The 25,106-nt window shown below is 34.1% G+C and overlaps 1 pseudogene; it reads right to left on the minus strand.

The window, feature by feature from the left end:
- The window catches only part of LOC121391909, a 36,803-nt pseudogene that overhangs the window by 6,467 nt on the left and 5,230 nt on the right, over window positions 1-25,106 (minus strand).

Raw genomic sequence — 25,106 nt, forward strand, 5'->3', positions numbered from 1 at the left:
AATGAGAGAGAAGTCAGTCAAGAAAGAGCACAAATTGTAGCTGATGAGTTGGGACTGAAATACTTTGAAGTCAGTAGTGTTAGTGGACAGAATGTTGATTTGGTATTTAAGACAATTAACACAACAAGTCATTCAAACTTATGAAGAACTGGCATCATCTACAAGAGTACCTTCAACTCTAAACCAATAAATGTCATAATCATATATTATCATCAACTGTTTGTAATTCCAAATACCATTTATATTTATTAAATTAATAGGTATAATTATATTTATTAACCAAGTAAAGTAAATAAGATTATATTTACAATGCAAATCACATTCAAATTTATTTCTCTTGCACTATCAATATTTCCTAATTGTAAATTTACCTAATGAAAACACAATAAAAGATAATATCCAATTTGTATAAAGTGGCACAATTAACTGAAAAAAACAGCAAATAAATTCAGTTTGTGGATGCCACTTCATCCATATCTTCAGCTATAGTCCTGGAACACTAGGTCTACATTATATCTTAAATAACTACTGACTTCAATGTATCTCAGTCCCTAATTCATCAGCCACAATTTGTGCTCTCTCTTGACTAACTTCTCTCTCCTCCTCTCAAGTCACATTTAGTACCCACTAAATAAATAACAGGATTAGGAGTTACATTCCTTGGATCTGATCTATGGTTTTCCATAAGTTCCTTTAGCCACTGGTTTAAAGCATAATAAAATGATCTTTCCTTAGTAATATCAAAGGTTAATAGAAAACCATGACGATTTTTATAATATACAAATGGTATCATTGCACGAAAAACGAGTTATCCCAGCTGTGTCCCAAATTTGAAGTTTAATTCTCCGCTCATTGATAAAGTAATTGTTTAATTGTTCTAAAGTCAGAACAGATGGGGGGTAGTAGTGATTTAAATTTTCCTGGCCCTATCTCATTCATATAAAGTAAGTAGCAAATATGTCTTTCCAACAGTAGTTTCTCCTAGCAAATTAATACTGTAAATAGCATTGGGTGATTCAGCCATATCAGCTAAAAAAAACTGCAGCCACACCCAATTCATATGTTTACAATAATCATCAGACAATTTATCTTTAAGCAATAAGAAACTTGTCTATATATAAAGTCTTCCCCAAAATAGTTTCTTATTGCTATATATATATGTGTGTGTGTGTGTGTGTGCATATATATATATATATGTATAACATATGGTAAACATATGGGGTATTTATACATTAAAGGAGTTAGAGTACTTTTGGCTTTGTGGTAACTCAGTATTAGGCTTACTGCAAAAATTAAACAGTGACATTTGTTTCCTACTGGTAATATCTTTGGCAAATATCATAGTGATTACTACAGTCACTGGTGCAGTGAGAAACGAACAACATTAGAAATTCATGGTGATGAAGATAAGTCTAAAAGATCGATGATGGGTGTGAAGGTGAGGATATTTTCCATTGTTGAGAGAGCCTGTACTGTCTACAGATAGTTCTGAGTATGTAATGGTTGTTATCTACTAGGGGTATATTCCTACTGTTTGAGAACCTTAATATAATAGAGAACAAAGAGATTGGAATTCCAATCAAGACAAAAGAAAGTGAACAAAATAATTGGAACTAAAGAAGCACAATTAAACTACTGATTTTTGAACATTATAAAGAGAAGACACAACAATTATATAAGCAAAAGATAATGGGTTAATAGTTACCATAAAAGATAGAACATTGTACAGCAATAAACTAGTTAAATTATAATGAGCTATTTTATAATGCCATAATTATCAATAACCTGAGTTGCTCTTATAGTTGCAATGTCATTTTATAGATATAATACCTACAGGAAGTCATACTTTGAAAGAACAGAGGTAATATTTAGAATTTAGTGGGTGTGGGTCTATTTAAATACATTCCACTTCCTGCCAGACAAATAGACACTGCCTATTTTATGACCATATAAAAAATTATATTATAAAATGATAAAGTTAAGATACAAGTATAGAAGCTATTTAAATCAATACTATATGATGATGATGATAAAAATGTAAAACTGCTTTCTTCAAATAATATCACGAAATTTACTATTGCTTTATCTAACTTTGACATCAATCATTTGTTCGTGTCTCTGTGTATTTCATCAATATCTTCAGCTAATGTTTGGAATACTAGGTCTACATTATATTCGAAGTAACTACTGACTTCAAAAGTATTTCAGTCCTAATTCATCCGCCACAATTTGCGCTCTCTCTTGACTAACTTCTCTCTCCTTCTCCAAGTCACATTTAGTACCACTAAATAAATAACAGGATTAGGAATTGTACAGTGTTCTTCAATCTTCTTTAGCCAGTAGCTAATGGCTAAATCAAATGTCTTCTTTCTTGTGGAATCAAACACAACTAGAAAGCCTGAACGTCTTCGAAAAATAACCAAAAGTTATTGTACGAAATCGTTCATGCCCAGAAGTGTCCCAAAGTTCAAGTTTTATTCTTCTTTTATTTGATGTGGTGACAGTTTTTTATATGCGAAAATCAACCACCAACTGTAGCTGGAACTGTATATCCAGGTCGAAGATTATCTACAAATGTACGTAATAGCCATGTTTTTACCAACTGAATCTTCACCTATTGTCGTTACTCGATATAAAAGCATCCATAATAATTAATAATATAACTGGAGCCACTCCTACCAAAGTAATTATTAACATTTTGCCAGCATGTACTTATATATATAGCATCTTCTTACGACGAGGGCAGTGTTTCAACATAAGCTAACAAATTTTGATTTCTATAGGAGTTCACTATAAGTCAACTGCACGTTTGTAACAATAGTCTAGCAGCCTAGGTCTATACTGAGACATCACCTACCAACTAGAGATTGGATAGTGTCACATGATCGATGGCTACCTGCACAGAAACGAATTCGAAGTTGCTCACAGTCCAGTGACCATGCTGTTAACGCTATCGTTATAATATTCATGACAAGATCTCTAGAATAGCTATTGTAGGAGACTCTCAAGTTGGGAAATCGTCATTACTACATAAATTTAGTGGCAGAAAGGATAGTAAGTGTACTATTGGAGTTGACTTTCAATTCATCAATGTTGTACTGGAGGACAATGAAGTCAAACTGCTTGTTTGGGATATATCAGGCCATAAGAGATTTGAAGATATTGCTGTAAGCTACTACCAATCTGCCTCTGTTTTCTCTTAGTATTTGATATTACTAATGAAAGAGTCCTTTTTCTCACTGCACAAAAGAATACAGTCAATTAAAGAGCACTGCAAAGAATTTGCTGAAGTTTATACTTGTGGGTACTAAAAGTGATTTGGAGAAGAAGAGAGAAGTCAGTCAAGAGAGAGCTCAAATTATGGCTGATGAATGGGGACTGCAATATTTTGAAGTCAGTAGTGTGTAGTGGATATAATGTTGATCAGATTTTTAAGATATTATATTAGAATCAAAAACATATGCAAAAAAATGACATTATATTATATTACACGTCATGTTATATACCACAAGAACAGGCCTGGGGTCAATTACATTGCAATGTAATCTTATTACTATTACTGCACAAGAAACTTGCTGGACAGACAGATCATTCAGTAAAAAGATGTTATGTGGAGTGAAGTACATATGTCTGAAAGACCAATAGTCTTACACATGTACTCTGTGAATTCATTGCAAACAATAAACATTGATATTCAACTTCCTACCAATGACTGTAGTACCTACTATGGTATTTGCCAAAGTTTTCACTGGTGCATAGGAAGAGACTGTAGTAAGCCCATGCTGGGCTTATCATTAAACTAAAACTAAACAAGTGCACTGTAAAAATGGATTGATTTAGCTAACAAATACCACACTTTATTATGAAATTAATACATTTAGGCTGCGATATTTAATGTTTAGAGTAAATTTCCATTAAAATACATCACTGTAAAAAACTGGCATGGTTGATTTTAACCACTATTTGGTTATACAAGTTACAAGATGCAAACATAATAGAGTTTTGATTATTATTGTACTATGGAATTGATTGTTTTTCAAACAAAAAATGCTAATAATGTGCTGACTACTAATTGCTACTGCTTATGCATGTAACTACAAAAACAATCAATTTTCATAATACATTTGTAATTAACCCTTGGCGCGCATGCGCAGCGAGGGTTATAGTAGTTTGGTTTGTCTGTTACCCGCTTCAACTCCCTTCTCGAACGGCTATTCGCATGAAAACGATATTACTTACCAAGCGGACTGTGAGGATCAGTTTAATCGGACGGTTTTTCTGAAAATGCGGCGTTGCGGAGATCGAGCGGTGCTGCCTTAGTGTCCTATACATCGACGTGGCCATTTTTGCAGAACCACAGGGAAATACCCAACAACAATACGCAGTGCAGCCCACCTTTTGATTACAATGACGCTAAAAAGCGCATGTGTTCTGGAATGCTACTTACCTATCTTGTATAAGCAGTTTTCCTACAAAGCCACTTACCCTAACATAAAAAAAGGTGTAGGTGGAAATTAAAATAGGATGAGTGTGCTCTGCCAAAGGTATCAATATCTCTCTTTGAGAAACATGTAGGGCATAATTTGATCTCTGCTGATTCCAGACTTTACTTTTTGCGCCGAGGGTTTGCACTTTAGTACTTTTTATTAAAACAGTGTTATGTTTATTTTTGCATATGCAACCTGCATACCAAATATTAGTTAAATCAACCAAATTTTTTACAGTGATATATATATTATATATTATATATATATATTATATATATAATAATATATATTATATATGTATCACTGTAAAATACGCACACACACACACATATATATACGCATGTGTAAGGGGATTAGTCTTTTCAGACATATTTGTACTTATTCTTTTGAAATTGAGTGGAATCATTCTAACTGAAGATAACAAACCATAGCTCTTATAAAACTAATATACTTATTATTATGATTACATTGAAAACACCTTTCTTTAAAATGATAAAATAGTCATTGCTTTATCTGAATTTCCCTTACAGCTTCAATGTGAATTTCTTTTACTAGTTGTTATTTTGTCTCTGCAAACTGTATCCATATCCTGAGCTAACAGTCTGGAACACTATGTCAACATTATATCTTGGATGACCACTGACTTCAAAGTATCTCAGTTTCCCAACTCATCAGCTACAAATTTGCGCTCTTCTTGACTGACTTTCTCTCTTATCCTCCTTCTCACATTTAGTACCCACTAAATAAATAACTGGATCAGGAAATGTACAAGCTCTTCAATCTTCTATAGCCAGTAGCTAATGGCCAAATCAAAAGTCTCCTTACTTGTAGAATCAAAAAGAACTAAAAAATCCTCGACATGGTCGAAAGATATAAAAGTTATACTACGAAATCTTTTTATTCCTGAGTGTCCCAAAATAGAAATTTAATTCTTCTTTCATTTTGGTATAGTAACAATAGTTTGATGATAATTAGCACCAATTGTAGCATTATATACAACCACAGGTTGAATATTTAGATAAGCACGTAGTAAACCATGTTTTACCAGTACAAGTCTCTCCTATTAAAAGCACTTGATAGAAAGCATCAAATTCAGCCATAACAATTGAGTCAATTTTACCAAAGATCGTGCAGTAAATTGTACTGACTACGCAGCCTTAACAACCAAATTTAGAGCTGTCAGCCCAGGATGTGGGTGTGGCTCAATGAAGTAGGCCAAACAGGGTGTGGTTTGATTATAGGTTGTGTGGGCTATTTCTAACAAAACTTTATACTAAATTAAGAATAACACTGTATGAGAAATGCTTAATGGAAATTCAATTTCTGTGAAGTTTCAGAACACATTTGATTGGTGCTAAGGTTTTTGTTAATAAAAGTAATAGCTACTTTACACAGGTTTAGTTGGTCAGTCCCACCTCGTTTATGAACATGTAATACAATAACATTATTCAAATGAGGGTTTGGGACATGGTGGATCTTACATAGAACTTACACAACTTAATGCTAAAAGAGATCTACATATCATATCTTTAACTTTCAAAAATGATGCAACTGAAGCAGAACTACAAAAATGGAGGCTATGAAACCAGCAGCTGCTAAGAATATGTTTTACATATTCATACATCAACATCAGTTAACATTAATGTATACTCTCATATAAAATATATGCAAATACAACATGGTCACATGGTCAGGTGTTACAGAGTGGATGTCTCATGTATGCATAACAGTGGAGTAGGAACAGGGGGTGCAGTTGCACCCCCAATAATTTTAATGTGGGAGCAGTACACCCATATACAATGCAAACTCCCTGTTATAGTAAAGTTGATTATTAATTATATTATATATAATAATATGTACATTAAAAATTTTGCTCCCCCAAAGTAAATATTGTTCCTACTCCACTGCATAACTACATGTAATTCAGTGTATAGTACTGTAATAATCTCAATGTATTAATATTGAAGTCAAGGTTCAACTTTATCCTAAAACTGGTTAGGTCGTGGCCTGATGAGTTACTATGGGCCTACTAGATTAAGCTTGCTGTGAGCAGACATGATGTGTCCTATTTGTGACTGATTCGACATGGTCCTTATTGTTGCAAGGGGGAGGGTCATGAACCCAATACTTTAATGTGAAATTAGGTTCCAATTTAAGGTTTAGGGTCTGGGGTATAGTATTAAATTCACATTAAAGTACAGCATTTTTATTACCAGCAGTCTAGACACTGCTTATAATAATCATGGCAATGTATTTAGTATTTCAATTATAGTGAGGTTGTTGAAGGAAGATAAGAAAGACTTCAAGAGACAGAGAGAATGAAGATAATTAATAATCCTAAAGTTGCTTTTTGCAAAGAACAACATGGATTCAATTATTATAAATAATCACAACGTGTTTATTATCAGCACTTTTTACTATAAAATAGTTATACAACAACATCGACTATTATTTCAATGCAATTCCTTCATTGAGAACAGTATTTCCCATAAACGTGGATTACTACCAGCATACTTGAGTTTCATACTTGACTGTGTTTCAGTTCAGCTGCAATCATTTCTCTTAACAGTATCTCAAACACTACCTGTACACCAACTCCAGTTTGAGTGTTAGTTTCTATATAAGGTAATCCCATATCATCCATAATAACTCTGACTCTTTCTTGACTTATTTCTCTCTCTTCATCAGGACAATCACATTTTGCACCAACCACTAACACAGGAACAACACAATCAATGTAATATTCCTCTTTAAGCTTCAGCCCTTCCAGATCACTTAAAACCACTGTCAAATGATTGTTTATTAGCTACATCAAACACTAGGATAATTCCAGAACAACCTCGAAAATGATAAGCTAACAAAGTCCTGCGATCTCCTCCCAATCCCTCCCAAATATCCAACTTATACGTCCTACCCATTGACCACTTGATAAATGTAATGAAGATCAGAATATGGCATATTCTGGATAGTACCATAGACATACCTTTGTACTAACGAAGACTTTCCAACAAATGGATCTCCAGCAACTAGAATGTTCATTTTAGCATAACATGCCATAATTTTAATTTCATAACAGTTAGTATGTAACTGTCAGGTACTTAGTTCATGTATAATGCAATTGCTGCTGTATAGTATAGCTATGGCATTAATTGGCAATTAATTTATATAATAACCTAGTATAATATACTACCAAGTATATAGATATATTACATAGTATATAATAACAACTTTTTAGCATTAGCGATAGGGTTAAGAAAATATTTGAAACAAAAGAGTGAATTTTGTCAAAAGTTCCAAAAATGGGAGAACTATAGCCTCCCTACCTGCCTCTTGCCTATACACTTCTGTTATATAGGTGAAATGTAACTTTATTTATATTCAGAGTTTTTCTCTCAATCATTTCTCTCAAAAGTGTCTCAAATGCTACTTGAACATTAACACCAGTTTGTGAACTTGTTTCTATATAAGACAGATTCATCTCATCTGTTACTATTCTTATTCTCTCGTGACTCACTCCTCTCTCTTCAGCACAACAATCCCCTTTTGTCCCAACTATCACCACAGGAACTGCATCACTCTTATCACAGTTCTCTTCCTTCATTTTCATCCATGTGTTAGAGCATTGTCAAATGAGTCTTTATTAGTCACATCAAACACACTACAAGAACACCAGAAGCACCACGAAAGTAAGATTTACATATTGCCCTGAATCTTATATCACCTCCCAAGTCCCATATTTGTAATTTGTACCTGCGTCCATCAAAGTCTTGAAAGAAATAATGATATTCAAGTCCTATTGTCGGAGGCGGAGAACGAATATGTCCTAACACATATTTCTCTACAAGGTAGGATTTGCCAACCAAATGATCTCCAGCAACTATAACATTGAATTTAGTATCATACTCTGAATTAAAAGAAAAGCAATCATCAAGAGAATCTTCTAACATGATTAGTTGAGCCACACCTCCAAATCAACAAAGGGCAGGTAATGAATAATGCTATTTCATATTACATTAATATAATAATGAAGACAGCACTTTTAAGATGATATCTCTACTATAAGTCTCTTGGAATGTTTAAAAAATTTATCAACATTTGTCTGTCTCTCTGAACTGGCTTCTAAGTATCTCAGTCCCAATTCTTTGGGTACAATTTGTGTTCTCTCTTGACTGAATTCTCATTCATCTTCCAACTGTTCTAAGTTGCCCACAAACAACAAACAAATATGACATTGTCTGTGTTCTTTAATTAAAGGTAACCATTTTTCTCACTGCCATTAGAGCTGTCTCAGCAGTCACATCAAATACATTAATGTATCCTTTGGTATTTTAAAGTATATAATTCAAAACAATGAGATAATTCTTCTAAGACATGCAGAAAATTAACTCCACCTCTCTCTACTGACTTCAAAGTATTTCAGTCCTAATTCATCAGCCACAATTTGTGCTCTCTCTTGACTAACTTCTCTCTCATCCTTCAAGTCACATTTAGTACCCACTATATAAATAACAGGATTAGGAATTGTACAGTGTTCTTCAATCTTCTTTAGCCAGTAGCTAATAGCTAAATCAAATGTCTTCTTTCTTGTGGAATCAAACACAACTAGAAAGCCTGGACGTCTTCGAAAATAACCAAAAGTATTGTACGAAAAAATCATTCATGCCCAGAAGTGTCCCAAAGTTTCAAGTTTTTATTCTTTTTTTATTTGATGTGGTGACAGTTTTATGCGAAAATCAATAACCAACTGTAGCTGGAACTGTATATCCAGGTCGAAGATTGTCTACAACGTACGTAATAGCCATGTTTTACCAACTGAATTCTTCACCTATTGTCGTTACTCGATATAAAGCATCCATAATAGTAACAGGAGCCACACCCACAAAAGTATATATATCGTATAATTATAGCATATAGCATCCTAAGGGTAGTGTGTTTCAACATAAACTGATTGCCATAAGTCAAAACTGCACGTCTGTAACAATAGTCTAGCAGCCTAGGTCTATACTGAGACAATCACCTACTACACTAGAGATAGAGATTGGATAGTGTTCACATGACTCGATGGCTACCTGCATAGAGACAATTCGAAGTTGCTCACAGTCGTGACCATGCTGTAACAGCTAAAAAAAAAAAAAATCGTTATATATTCATGGCAAGATCTCTAGAATAGCTATTGTAGGAGACTCTCAAGTTGGTAAATCGTCATTGCACATAAATTTAGTGGCAGAAATGATAGTAAGTGTACTATTGGAGTTGACTTTCAATTCATCAATGTTGTACTGGAGGCAATGAAGTCAAACTGCTTGTTTGGGATATATCAGGCCATAAGAGATTTGAAGATATTGCTATAAGCTACTACCAATCTGCCTCTGGTTTTTCTCTTAGTATTTGATATTACTAATGAAGAGTCCTTTTTCTCACTGCACAAAGAATAACAAACAATTAAAGAGCACTGCAAAGAATTTGCTGAAGTTTATACTTGTGGTACTAAATGTGATTTGAAAGAAGAGAGAAGTCAGTCAAGAGAGAGCTCAAATTATGGCTGATGAATGGGGACTGCAATACTTTGAAGTCAGTAGTTTAGTGGATATAATGTTGATCAGATTTTTAAGATATTATATAGAATCAAAAACTTTACAGAAATTTTGCAAAAAAAAATGATATTATATTATATTACCACATCATGTTATCAACCACAAGAAACTTCCTGGACAGACAGACCATTCAGTAAAAAGATGTGAAGTACATATATGTACACATGTAGGTTGAAAGATCAATAGTACCTATACATGTATTGTGAATTACAATGAACATTGATATTCACTTCCTACCAAGGATGTACAATTACTATCCCAAAGCTTTCACTGGTACATAGGAAGAGAGTGGTCACCTTTTTGAAGTAAGAGCCCAACTGCTGAGGCTGAGCATGTCCTATGAATTCATTGCCAAACATTGATATTCACTCGACTATAGCAATTACTATGGTATTTTCACCAATGTTTTTACTGGTGCATAGGAAGAGAGTGTCACGCTTTAATTTTTTTGGAGTAAGCCCAATGCTGGCTTATCATTAAGCTAAAATTAAAACAAGTGCACTGTAAAAATGATTGGTTTAGCTAACAAATACCATACTTAATGTGAAATTATACATTCAGGGTGTAATATTTAATGTTTTAGAGTAAACTTTCCATTAAAATACATCACTAAAAAACTGGCATGGTTGATTTAACCACTATTTGGTTACACATTTACATGATGAAAACTTAAAGTAAACACATATTGTTTTGATTATTATTGTACTATGGAATTGATTGTTTTGCAAACAAAAACGCATTTATTTCTTTAAAAATAATCATTTTTAGTTCTGACATTTTGTAACTAGTTTACATCATGCAATCTGTATAACCATATATTGGTTAATCAACCATCATTTTTACAGTGCATTGTTCTATTACTGCATTCTAGATATTGCCTATAATAGTCCTGGTAATATCTTCAGTATTTGATTATAGTGAGGTTGTTGAGATAGTAAACCCTCATCAGCTATATGGAGCACTCTAACATCCTATTTAAGAATAATAATATTATTATAGCTAACCAAACTAACTGACATGATATGTCCCACCAGGAGTGGTGACAAGAGAATAAACTAACTGACTGACATGTACTATATATATGGTAGTGGTGTGACAAGAGAACAAACTAACTGTCAGCACATGCCCAATAGAAGTGCATGGTGTGACAAGATGCAATGACTAATAAATTGTTTACAGGTAGTAACTATGCTGTCAACAAACTATAACATGATATTTACACTGAGATTTTTGAATAAAATAGTTATAGAACAGGATTGACTATTATTTCAATGCAATTCTTTCATAGTATTTCCCTAACAGTGGATTACTACAGCATTAGTTTCATACTTACTGTGTTCAGTTCAGATGCAATCATTTCTCTTAACAGTATCTCAAATACTACCTGTACACCAACTCCACTTTGAGGATTAGTTTCTATATAGGTAATCCCATGTCATCCATAATAACTCTGACTCTTTCTCAACTTATTTCTCTCTCTTCATCAGACAGTCACATTTTGCCGCCAACCATTACCACAGGAACAACACAATCATGTAATATTCCTCTTTAAAGCTCCAGCCATTCCAGATCACTTAAAACCTGTTAAATGATTGTTTATTAGTTACATCACAGGATATATGAAGTAAACAGATAACACAAATGAACTACAGCTTTAAACCCTTCTTCAAACTACACTAGTGCCTAAAAAAAAAAGGAGTGTCACATCACAAAACTTCTCCAGGTATTATTAATACAGTACAAAATCTCTGAATAATTGTGGCTGTCGAGTTTAATGCAAAGAGTGTAGAATTTGCCCTTATGATTACTTATTTACCTTGTACATATAATATTACAGCTGCTTATACTTTAAACATGAAAACAATTCACAGACAATTGATAACTACTCCCTATTTTATCAACATTATCTTGTGATAACATAAACTATAATAATTAATATAATACAACTTTTTCCTCGATGGTAAAGTCAGTACCTCTTAAAATCACTTAATTAGGTAATGATTTTTTAACACAAATAACTGATTTATAGCACCCCAATAAAACGGCCAACAAACCTCCAGAGACATTTAAACATTTCTTGCTGTCATATTTTTTCTCTTAAGAACATCCTGCACAGTTATTTCCAATATTGTATCTAAATTATACATCAAGTCTAAACTTCAAAGTATCTAAGTTCATAATCATCAGTAACAATCTGAGCTCTCTCTTGACTGATTACTCGTTCATCATCTTGATTGCTTACTATACCAAAAAGACTAATTCAGCTTTCAATTCATAATCAGCTAATTTTCTTTACACTCTTTTATAAATTAATCTGAAAGATTACTATCTTTAGTGTTAGAAACAATCACAATAATATCAAAATACTTTGCATTTTGATATATACGTAAATGTCAAAATTTTTTTGCCGCTCCAAACTTCGCGTCGTAAAAATTTTCGCGTTTTGTGTCAACCATGAAAATATAAGTACCTCGAAAATTTTTGACGTTTACGGTATTAATTGTCTAATTGGCTGGGCCAGTATTAAGTTTATTTTGGTCGTTTATTGTCAAGGTTTTCTCCATAGTCACAGCACTGTAAAAATTAAATTGTTATTTAACAATTACTTTGTAGTTTACATCATGGGTTACTATGGAATATAGACAATTACTGTGAATTACCCATTGTGTAGCCATTGTTTTGGCATACAAAAGACCCAAACCTGTAATCGCTCACTAAGTAAGTTATTAAAAATAACAATTTAATGTTTTTACAGTGAAGAGGTGGAGAATGGAAGGGGTGGCAAAAATGGCTTTGAAGACATTGTAAAACAACCGAGAAATTACACAATGAGTAATTCATAAAAATATATAGTTATCCATAGTAACCCCCAATGTAAACTACAAAGTAAATTGTATTAAAATAAACAATTTAATTTTACAGTGCAAAAAGGTTGAAGAAATGGAAGGGGTGGCAAAAATGGCTTTGAAGAAATTGTACAACATACTTGGAGAATGATCCGCAATCGTTTCCTCAATAAACAGTATACTAATATGCATGGTTAGGTCACTCTCAGCCATTTAATGACAGCTAACAAAAATCCACCCACATGCTATGATTCAGCATTAGTCTATAGATGTTAATATTCTACTTGTTTTTTTAAATGCGTTATTATTGTTAATTGCGTTTAATGGAAGGGCCAAAAATTGTGCAACATTTTGGAGACTTGTAATGTTCAGAATTACTTGCCAGATACATTATAGTTACTTAACTTGGGAACACTGTGGAAATACAATCTGAGATATTGAAAATGCAATGATAAATATAATATTTATTCATCAAGACATTAATCCGGAATAGGGATGTTGATTGCAACAAATATTATATCATGATAATGATTATTGAAAACAATCATCATCAAAACCAGTTAGGAATCAAAGGGCATGGATCTCATTAGACTTTTAATGGACCAGCTATCCAATATCCAAGCCATTAAGTCATTCCATTATATATGGGACTTACTTTCGTTGAGAAGAACCTACCTTAGCAGCTGTATTAAGTTTGTGTCCCATAGCAAACGTAAGTTTGGGAAGTGAGAATCGATATTAAAACAGGCGTTGTAGCCCAGAAATAAACACACAAAGCATCAAGATATTTTCTACCTTTGAGACTGCTGAGTTCTTTAGCCCTGTAACAGCAAAAGATAGAAGGAATTAAGAATATAGTTATTAACAAAGGTTATAAAATGTATTTGCATACAACATAACAAACCAGTGAGAGCATTTTTAAACTATAATTAATTTACATACCTTATTTGATTGACTCTGCTTGCAAAATTTTCTCCCAAGCATAAAACTTGATGACACGAATACCAGTTAATATTTCCGTCATCAGCTTTAAAAAATGACATGAATAATTATTGATTTAGGAGTTGCGACGTACTACCTTGACCCCTCTGATCTTTCTGTGACATTCATGGCTGTGCTGAGTTGGCCAATCTTCTTAGCTAACCATCGATTTTATGGGAATTAGCAAAATACAAAAGGCAAGACCTGCAAGAAATTGCTAACCAACCTGAAAGAGAAAATGAAAAATGTTATTGAATGTGGTATTAAAAATGATACTTAATTCAGAAAGTATGTAAATGGTTTAATATTTTACTTGTCTGTAAAGAAGGTAGAGAGAGACAGCAATTTGAAATGGCCGACTCCAGAATTGATGGAAACTTGGACAGAAGTTAACTATACGATCTGTGTCAGTACTCATGAAGTTAACAACCTGATTAAAAACAATATAACAATACCTACAATATAACAATACTACAAATATACAATACTACAATATAAACAATACTACAATATAACAATACTATAATATAACAATACTACAATATAACATACTACAATTACAATACTATAATATAACAATATTACAATATACAATACTACAATATAACAATACTACAATATAACAATACTACAAATATAACAATATTATAATATTACAATACTACAATATAAACACTACTACGGTATACGATATAACAATACTACAATATAACAATACTACAATTAACATTATTATAATATTACAATACTACAATATAAACAATACTACAATATACAATACTACAATATAACAATACGACAATATAACAATACTACAATATAACAATACTACAATATAACAATATTATAATATTACAATACTACAATATAACAATACTACAATATAACAATACTATAATATAACAAGACTACAATATAACAATACTATAATATAACAATATTATAATATTACAATACTACAAACCTCTCCTGTGAGAACTTGCTCATTTCAACAGAGTTGACGGAGAGAGATTTACGAAATACTTCAGTAACAATTGCAGCTTTGACTTTAAGACCAACTTTTGTTAACCTGTGAAAATGGGTAGAGAATAATAGATCAGATTTCAAAATGATTATTCAGGATTATATAATGATGTTCCACACAAAATGACTATATATTGTTATACCTGATAAGTAAAGTGTGAGTTAAGAACAGCTGTTAGCAGTGTACTAAGAAATAGACCCAGTGCATAATAATATCCATGAGATATTGGTTCCTACAATACAGAGAGAGAGAGAAGAGAGAGAGAGAGGAGAGAGAGAGAGAGAGAGAGAGAGGAGAGAGAGAGAGAGAGAGAGAGAGGAGATGAGAGACAGAGAGAAGGAGACGAGAGAGAGAGAGAGAGAGAGTGTTATATTGTCTATCTATGATGATGCTATATGGTTGTTAGTGTAATTAATGCCATTTCCATCTGTCAATGCTACATTTATCTCTACATCTCTAAAACAATTAACTCCATTTGAAAAGAACTGTACACACCACATTACTGACATTCTTATACAAACTCACATTTCTATTCTCCATAAATGCAACCAGTTGATGTAAAAGTAATGGACCACAAATCCAAGACAGTCATTAAATAATTTAATTAATCCTAGTGGATAATAATGCCAACCAAATGCTTTATTAAGAGCATATATTAAAGACACTGGTCTTCTTTGTTGGGGAGGGGGAGGGGTAGAAAGGGAAGGAGGTTCTTCATTGTGGGTAAGAGGTGAGGAAGAGTCAATTAGAGGGTCAAACTGAGGTGTCATATTGGACTGTGTGAGTTGCTATATGGCGACAGACGATCTAACGAACGCAATGTCTGTTCATTAGGTACAGATGATATCCGTCTTGATAGATGATGAAGAATACTTTGAAATCTCTCGAATTTGTGCAGTTGTGATTTTTCTTGGCAAAAGAGGGAGATCCTCTGGTTTCTGTAAAAGACCTACAGAGCCTTTCTTCATTAAAGACTGCAGCCCCCAAAAAGAAAGAAAAGAGAAACAGTTTGCATTATCTTCTGAAGAAATACGACGTAGGCTTGGAGGGGGTTGCAATCTGAAGGAACCGTAATCTGAATGGCATCAGAAGTGATGACTCGATGCTTTGGACATTGAGGAGAGAATTTTGTTCTTGAAAACTGAGTAGAACCAATTCCCAGTGTTTATGGCCAACTATGTCTCAGCTATAGTGGCAGTTTTTGCAGGCAGAGGGATTAAAAGAGATAAAGAAGTTGCAGACCAAATTGAATATAACAGACAACTTGAGGGAAGAGAGAAAAGGTATCCATCATTGTAGTTAGTTAAATTAAAGTAATCATATATTGAGTTATGATTGATATATCTGATAACAGTTCGAAAATGGATGATGGACGATAACATGGTTAATGCCCATGCCAAATTAAGAGGGAGTGGTCCAAATCCAGAATGAAAAGGAGAACGAGAGAGTACAAAGAGTGCTACTAAATGCATCAACCATGCAAAGACTTCAATACATTGCGATAATAGAACTGAATATGGACGGGCAGGGAACCAACCAGAATGAACCCGTGAACACTATCAGTGAGTTTACTAGTAAACAGAGAGTTATAAGACTTCTTGATTACCCAGTCCAGTTACTGGGTCTCCGTCTTTAAAAGTAGGAGTGCTTCAGACTAGCATAGACTCCACTGACTATAGCTAAGATAACATATGAAAGAGAGATGACACTAAGTGTTTCAAAGCAGAGCCCAAAATCTCCATCTTTCCAAAAGATAAATTTGAATTCTGGAGGTAGCAGAGGGTGTTTGTTTGGTGAAGCTCCTCTTTGTGAAGTATTGGAGCATAGCAGTACTGAAACCAGGCCTCCATACTGTAGAGGGTGTGGCAGAATATTGTTTACTTCTAATTAATACCCACCACACTAAGTAATTTAACCACAAGTTATTATACAATAAACACCATGCCGTCCTGTATAAACTGTAATACAAATTAAAATAAAACTCAGAATAATTATTAATATAACAAATTGAGTTAGTTCATTTTCAGTCAGCTGTCATATGAATTAGAGCTTTAGAATATTGAAAAGAGAGTCACTCATTACAACAATTTTACAACCAATTTCCCTCCACTGGAAGAAGCTGGAGGCAATTGACCATCAATACGTTGATGATGATGGAGTCCTTGACCCGCAGTAGGTTGTTGATGATAACGTCCTTGACCAGCAGAGGTTGTTGATGATGGAGTCCTTGACCAGCAGTAGGTTGTTGATGATGGAGTCCTTGACCTGGGCAGTAGTTGTTGATGATGAAGTCCTTGACCAGCAGTAGGTTGACGAGGATATTGGTAACGAGACCTAGTACCTGGTTTAGTTACCCTCATTACCTATTACAGAGACAATCAGTACAGTAAATACATATTTAGAAATAGATGTACACATACATATTATGGACTAGCTATAGTACTTGTACATACCTTTCTATTAATTTGGCTCACACTTCCTGAGAATATTCACTCATTGAACTAGTATCTGATGCCTATAGTATATGACAAATATCATGACCCAATAGTAATATGGACTCAATGACCCAATGTTAAATGTGGACCCATCACACTACTGTAGTATATTATGGATTATTCTATATGGCTCTATCATGTACATACAAGTTGTTGTATATTTTACAAGTTCTCACATTATCTGGAAAAGGGTCAGGTTTTTGAAGTCGACCTGGTATTGTTGAGGTTTTCATAAAAGTATTAGGATTAAAGAACTAAACAAAAACCCTCATTAAAGACAATTATATTACTACAAAGTATACAAAATTGACTACACTTCCAGCTGCATTAAGTAGACCTTGCCACATACACAGTACAGTTACTAATATCACTACTGACCTGTGGTTGAGAAGGAACCTGTTGAATATTATCAGTAGAAGGCATTTGTGGCATTCCTATACTGATATTACTGGTGGAAAGCCACTGGTTGTCTCAGATGGGACATGATTTTGAGAGGAAGGAGGATGTGAGGTGGGAGGATTTATGGGGGTTGAGTATGAGGGTCAATCTCTTGCCTCTCAGTTTGTGGTGTAGTAGGGTGGGTGTAGTTGTACTATTAGCTCCAGTCAGTCCATATACCTCATCAAAAGAGGACCCTTCATTGGTAGATGCTAAAAAAGTAGAATATTATTATTTGAATGCAGTAATAAACAGCTACTTTTAGACATTAGCAGTACAATATATCTACTGGTTGTGTGGAACAAAAAATTGGTTGGATTTAAATTGCATGGTTGCAGTTGATGGCATCAAAGACGGGGGAGCAACCCCCAGAGGTGGAACAGTTTTTTTTGGCCACCCTTCGACAAAACATCAACATATCTTGATCTAACATTGAAAAGACCTCTGCCCACTCCTTGTTGTTGCAAAGAATATGAATTACTACCTAGAGATCCATCTGTTGGTATCATTTGACTTGAGTTCCATATCAGTAGGTGGAGCAACTGGACCACTTTCCTCCTAGCATAGAAAGAAAGTAAACCATCAAAGACAACTAGATAAATCTTATATTTATGTAAACATGTATGGATACATGTATTAAGTACATGTAGATTATTACCTGTTCATCAGCATCTAAGTCCACCCACTTGTTTTTCTCTTTGTCAAAAATAATCTGTAAAAATATTTAACAAGTCATCATCAGTCACTCCTTTCATCCATCTATCCATCCATCTATCAGTCACTCCCTTTCATGATGGATGGATGGATGAATCCAGTGACTATAGATCAGGGATGGATGGATGAAAGTTTCATCCATCCATCCATCCATCTTTACTCTACTCCTTTTTGTCCATCCAGGGAAGATCAGTCACTTGGGATCCTTTCCATTCTATCATCATTGAATGGATCCATCCATCTCCGATCCAGTCCTCCTTGGCATCCATCCATCATCTATCAGTCACTCCTCTTCCTCATCCATCAATCATTCTATCCTTCATTCATAAAATGTATATATTTCATTTTCATCCATTAAATGTATCAGTTTGCACTCACTTGTGATCACATCCATCAGTCAGTCAGTTCCTGTCATGAGTCCATCCATGTAATCAGTAAGTGCTTTCATAAAAATCAGATGTCAACAGTAAGTGTATCATTAAATCAATGTATCAGTCAATGTATCATTCAAATCAATGTATCAGTAAGTGTATCAGGAATTTTTGTCCATCATCAGTAAATGTATCAGTAAGTGTATCATTAAAATCAATGGTATAAATATCCCGAGCCAACCTTTGGCATTAAATCGTGTTTGTATCATAAATGTATCTCTTAAGAATTATCATTAAAATAAAATGTATATAGTAAATGTATTGGAGTAAAATGTAATGTTTTCAGTAAATGTGATCACTGTATATCAGTAAATGTATGAGTAAAATCAATGTATCAGTAAATGTATCAGTAAAATCAATGTATCAGTAAATGTATCAGTAAAATCAATGTATCAGTAAATGTATCAGTAAGTGTCAAGTATAAATGTATAAGTAAAAATCAATGTATCAGTAAGTGTATCAGTAAAATCAATGTATCAGTAAGTGTATCAGTTAAAATGTATCAGTAAGTGTATCAGTAAATGTATGTATAAGTAAATGTATCAGTAAGTGTATCATTAAAATCAATGATCAGTAAGTGTATCAGTAAAATCAATGTATCAGTAAATGTACCAGTAAGTGTATCAGTAAATGTATAAGTGAGTGTTATCTTACCATATAGAAATAATGTAAAAAGTACTAGAGTTCACTTTTAGTTATTCTCATAGCATAAAGTTATCAGTACAAAATTTAGAAAATATTGAACAATTACTATGATACCTTCTCTGTCCTCTTCTGATGTGTCCTCAATCTCTGATTTCTTATCATCTTTAGGAGAATTCTCTTGTGAAGAAAATGCTTCATTTGAAACAGAAGGAGCAGAAATAGAAAAGGTAGAGTATGACGGGGGGAACAGAATCTGCTGTGGGAGGAGGTCCTATTCCCATTGTGAACATATCGTTGTTATATCCTGTTATCTGAGAAAGGAGGACAGTGGAGTAGTACTTACATCTGTATGTGAAGTGGCAGCTGAGCCTTGAAGATGTGTCTGAGAGCCATAACCACCAGTACTAGTAGTATCAGTTGGAATTTGCTGTTGTTCACAGTATTTGACAGTGAGGGTTGAGCTCCATAAAGATTATAGAATAGTTTGAAGGAAACTGAGCCTCTGGGTTAGATGCATTCATTTGGTTACTGTCATAGGGAAGTGTTGTTTGAGACTGAGAGCCAGTTAAATTTGGTTGAACTTGGTCTGTACTTGTTAGATCTGTCTGAACTTGGTCCACACTTGTTAAACCAGTTTGAAATTGATACGTACTGGTTAAACCCATTTGAAACTGGTCTGTATTGGTTAAACCTGTTTGAAACTGGTCTGTACTTGTTTAAACCTGTTTGAAAATGGTCTGTAGCGTCAGTTATAATCAAAGGAGTGGCTGAGCCTCCGTCAGAGGTGACTGTTCCCATTTCTCCAAAGGGTCCATGTGATCCTGGTAACATGTTTTCAATAACATGACTTTCCTGTTGAGAGCTACCATCATAATTTGGTGCAGTCACTTGCTGGAAATCTTCTTGAGTATTGCCTATAGAGTAAGATTGAGAGGGTACTTCAGTGCCAGGTATTTGTAAGTACTGTCCAAAATCTGTATATGACGATGATGGTTGAGGAAGAAACAGCTAGACCACCACCAGCTGAACTGAATGAAGGACTACCTCTAGATACAGCTGGAGTATGGGTAGTTGACTAAAGGGAGAAGAGTGTCTTTATAATGCACCATCAATTACTAATAGACTTACTACAATATCAGTCAAAGCTTGTTCTAAGGTTAATATCCATGAAGGCAGTTCACTCTCCATTACTCCTAATGGACAGCTAGCATAATGTAAACGACTTGATAACTGAGAGAGAGAGAGAGAGAGAGAGGGGGGGGGGAGGAAGAGAGAGTTACATCATGTCAGTAAGTACCTGTATTTTTTGCTTACTTCTTGTAATAAAATTAAAAATGTTGAGTTACAACTTTTTGGATTTCTCACAACATAGCAACTGATTGATTCACAATATCTTAAAGCCTGAGAGAAAAGACAACATTGACATCACATGACATGAAAACAAACATCACATGATCATAACATGACTCACTTACTTTCTTGACAAGGCCTGCTTCAACCAATTTAAATATATGCAACAGTTTAAAGATTTGAAATGATGGCAAAGCAAAGTCAGGTTTACTGAGTGCGAGAGCATACTCTAATATTTCCGTTCTCACTAGCTGCTCAGGGTAAGGGTAAACCCCTGTGTGTAGACTAGATAATGATCAGGAAATATTAGTTAATTGAAAGACAAACATTCAGATTATAATTATAACAATATGTATTACTAAAAGTAATCAATGTGTAGTATAGCTATCATATTACATTCTCTAAAATAGCTACCATTAGTTCCAAACAAATGAACATCAATAATTACCTCAATCACCTAAAGCAATTGTAATTAGTAAGCTCTAGACCTAGGATAGCTGCATGCACCATTAGTAAGCTCTATACTAGTAAACATCAGTACTTACCACAGTGACCTAGGATAGCATGCACCATTAGTAAGCTCTATACTAGTAAACATCAGTACTTACCACAGTGACCTAGGATAGCCGCATGCACCATTAGTAAGCTCTATACTAGTAAACATCAGTATTTACCACAGTGACCTAGGATAGCTACCATTAGTAAGCTCTATACTAGTAAACATCAGTACTTAACACAGTGACCTAGGATAGCTACCATTAGTAAGCTCTAGACTAGTAAACATCAGTACTTAACACAGTGACCTAAGATAGCTACCATTAGTAAGCTCTAGAATAGTAAACATCAGTACTTACCACAGTGACCTAGGATAGCTACCACTAGTAAGCTCTAAACTAGTAAACATCAGTACTTACCACAGTGACCTAGGATAGCTACCATTAGTAAGCTCTAAACTAGTAAAATCAGTACTTACCACAGTGACCTAGGATAGCTACCACTAGTAAGCTCTAGACTAGTAAACATCAGTACTTACCACAGTGACCTAGGATAGCTACCACTAGTAACTCTAACTAGTAAACATCAGTACTTACCACAGTGACCTAGATAGCTACCACTAGTAAGCTCTAGACTAGTAAACATCAGTACTTACCACAGTGACCTAGGATAGCTACCATTAGTAAGCTCTAGACTAGTAAACATCAGTACTTACCACAGTAACCTAGGATAGCTACCATTAGTAAGCTCTAGACTAGTAAACATCAGTACTTACCACAGTGACCTAGGATAGCTACCATTAGTAAGCTCTATACTAGTATTTACTACAGTGACCTAGAATGACTACTAAGTTATAACTACCATTACTTTTATACAATGAACATATTATGTACCTGGTATGATCACTTCCTAATAGAGAATATTTACATTGAGTATCACCGTAATCTCCCAATGGTATGTTAGCTAAATGATAACAGAAGTGTGCTGCAGGCAACCGACCTCGAGATACTAGAAAAAGAAAGATAAAATCATCCTTTTTATACCAACACTAGGCAGTTTGTTTAACTAACAGTTGACTTAATATTATATTAGAAATATATGAATTATTCATTAATTCTAATAATTGTTCAATGGGTTTTGTTTGTTATATAGTAAAAAAAGACAAGATTAAAGAAGAACTTTATTCGTCTATTCAATAGTTATGTACATCCACTATTTATCCATTGTGCATCAAACTGTTGTGATAGTTCCAAGAGAGATATTTGCACTGCACCATTGTATTGTGGACCAGCATCTGTTCCATCATTGACCACCAAGGTGGTTATCAGCATAGTCTGTGTTTATGTAGGGTATCCCTATGGGGACAGACTAGGATATGGTTGGTAGTCTCTCTTTAAAAGTAAACCTAGCTAGGAATCCTGGATACTAAGTAGGAGGCCCCATGGAGTGAGTTGGGTAGGCTCAGCAAAACTTTTAAATCTTCTTTTGCAAAATGTATTTTTGATTTATTAAGTTATATTAAGGTATTAAAATTTGTCTGAACAATATGCATATTATAGTAATATGTACTATATCCATGGTAACTATCTATCCATCCATACTACTTATCTATAAATATATATTAGCTATCTATCTATACTTGTATTGGTTATCCATAGTTTTTGATATATACACAGGTCAAAATTATTAATCAGGAAGTAACAGTTAATGAACCATATCTCTCACTAAAACTACCGGGAAACAGATAACTTGACATTGACATTATCGTGTTACTTCTCTCCCGTAACTTGTAACGTCTACTGAGACAGAGAAAACATGACAAAAATAAACACCATTATTAAAAAATTCATCATAAAAATGTAAAATTCACATCCCGGCCGAGCATCAGCAATTACTGGGATTCGAAAAATTCTCAAAGATTCCCAACCAATTATCTCAAAAATGCCTCCAACGGCTACAAAGAGACCAACAAATAAAGTCCTCATAATGTATGGACTTTGAGCATAGAAAAACTCCAGACTGGTGGGAATAATAAACAACACTCCAACACCTCCAATTATCTCAGGTATTATGAAGTAGTTACTATCAGTGATATAGTTATTGACATTGACAGTATTATTGGAACTACTGCTAGTAATAAACACAAGTTGTATTGTGTTTGAATATGACCAATAAGTCGACACCAGCGAAGGCAATTTTTGAAATCAACGAGAGTGCAATTCCAAATCCAATTCGTTGAAGAAGTCTTACCCTCGGTGACTTGACACACTGTAGTAATATTTGTTTTATAGGAATGCCTATTATCCCTATTACATAAGTAATAACATAGGTGGATGTGACTAGACATTGAGGTATTGTTAGTGCCACAGTGTGTGTGCTCTTCCAAGAGGTAGAGTAGGAATGTGAATCATTTGAATACAAAAAAGAAGTGGCAACAAACGAAAGAAAATCTTGACATACTCAACTTCATCTACTGTAAACGGACCACCATTAATAGACTTGGCTAAGTCAATTCGAGATAAGGGTGGCAGCTTGATAAGTTGTTAAAGGCATATAATATAGAGAAGGGCGTCCAATCTTTCTAGCATAATTTAGAACTTTAACAATTAATACTAAAGGATTTGTGCTTGAATTAGGCTCAGAAACAAGAAACAAACCAAGTTTTGAGTATAATACACGAAATCAAAATTGCCACAAGACACACAAAGTGAGTAGTTTGCAAAAATAATGAACTTTTGGACTGAGTCTCAGAGTTAAGAACACAAGCAGAGATAACACTAACAAACCAACCAAAGTACAACACCCAAAAATACCACCAAATAAAAGAACTAAGTTGACGAGAAGAACCTTCAATAAGTAAATCGGTCCCAAATGATAGTAATATTACTGTGAAGCATCTGTGAGCTACAATGAAAATTGGTGTCATCATATAAGCAATTAAAGCAACTGTAGGATTGTTCTGGTTTTTGGTGTTTAGCAATGAATCCATAATATATAATCCAGACACCAGTATACTGATAGTGAGGCAGCCTACAGCCACATGGAAACGACCCCATTTGATATCAGCATACAGACCTACTATTGGTAACAGCACATACAGGATTACCATGAGGAGAGGCATGATTATAAGGACAGCTAGTGGAGCAGAAAATTTTACAGGAACAATAACTGAAGGATCACAAAAATCGTATCAACATAAGCCAGATGATTACCAAGACAGCACCTTTTGGAAAAGAGTCTGAACTAGATGCACGACAAAACCCCCAAGACATCTTTAAATACTATGGCAAGAATAAATCTATTGACAGACAGCAAAGTGAACAGGGAAACTGTTATGTTGACTTTTAAAGTGAAGTTGTGGTATTTGATGAGGGGCACGTGCACTGTACTCCTTTGTGAGATACTGTTTATGCTTTCAATATGAAAAAACACATTTCAATATCTATCATAAACAAAGTATGTGTATTTAATCGACAATAGACTATTGGGAATTGATTATTGATAAACTAAAGTCAAATTTTTCTTTGAAGTTAAATTAGTATTACCAAATTTAGACAAAATACCCACACAATGTGTATACAGAACAGCAGGCCCATGTTTTCCCTA

This window comes from Gigantopelta aegis, unplaced genomic scaffold (assembly GCF_016097555.1).
Source record: "Gigantopelta aegis isolate Gae_Host unplaced genomic scaffold, Gae_host_genome ctg3085_pilon_pilon, whole genome shotgun sequence".
NCBI classification, from domain to species: Eukaryota; Metazoa; Mollusca; class Gastropoda; order Neomphalida; family Peltospiridae; genus Gigantopelta; species Gigantopelta aegis.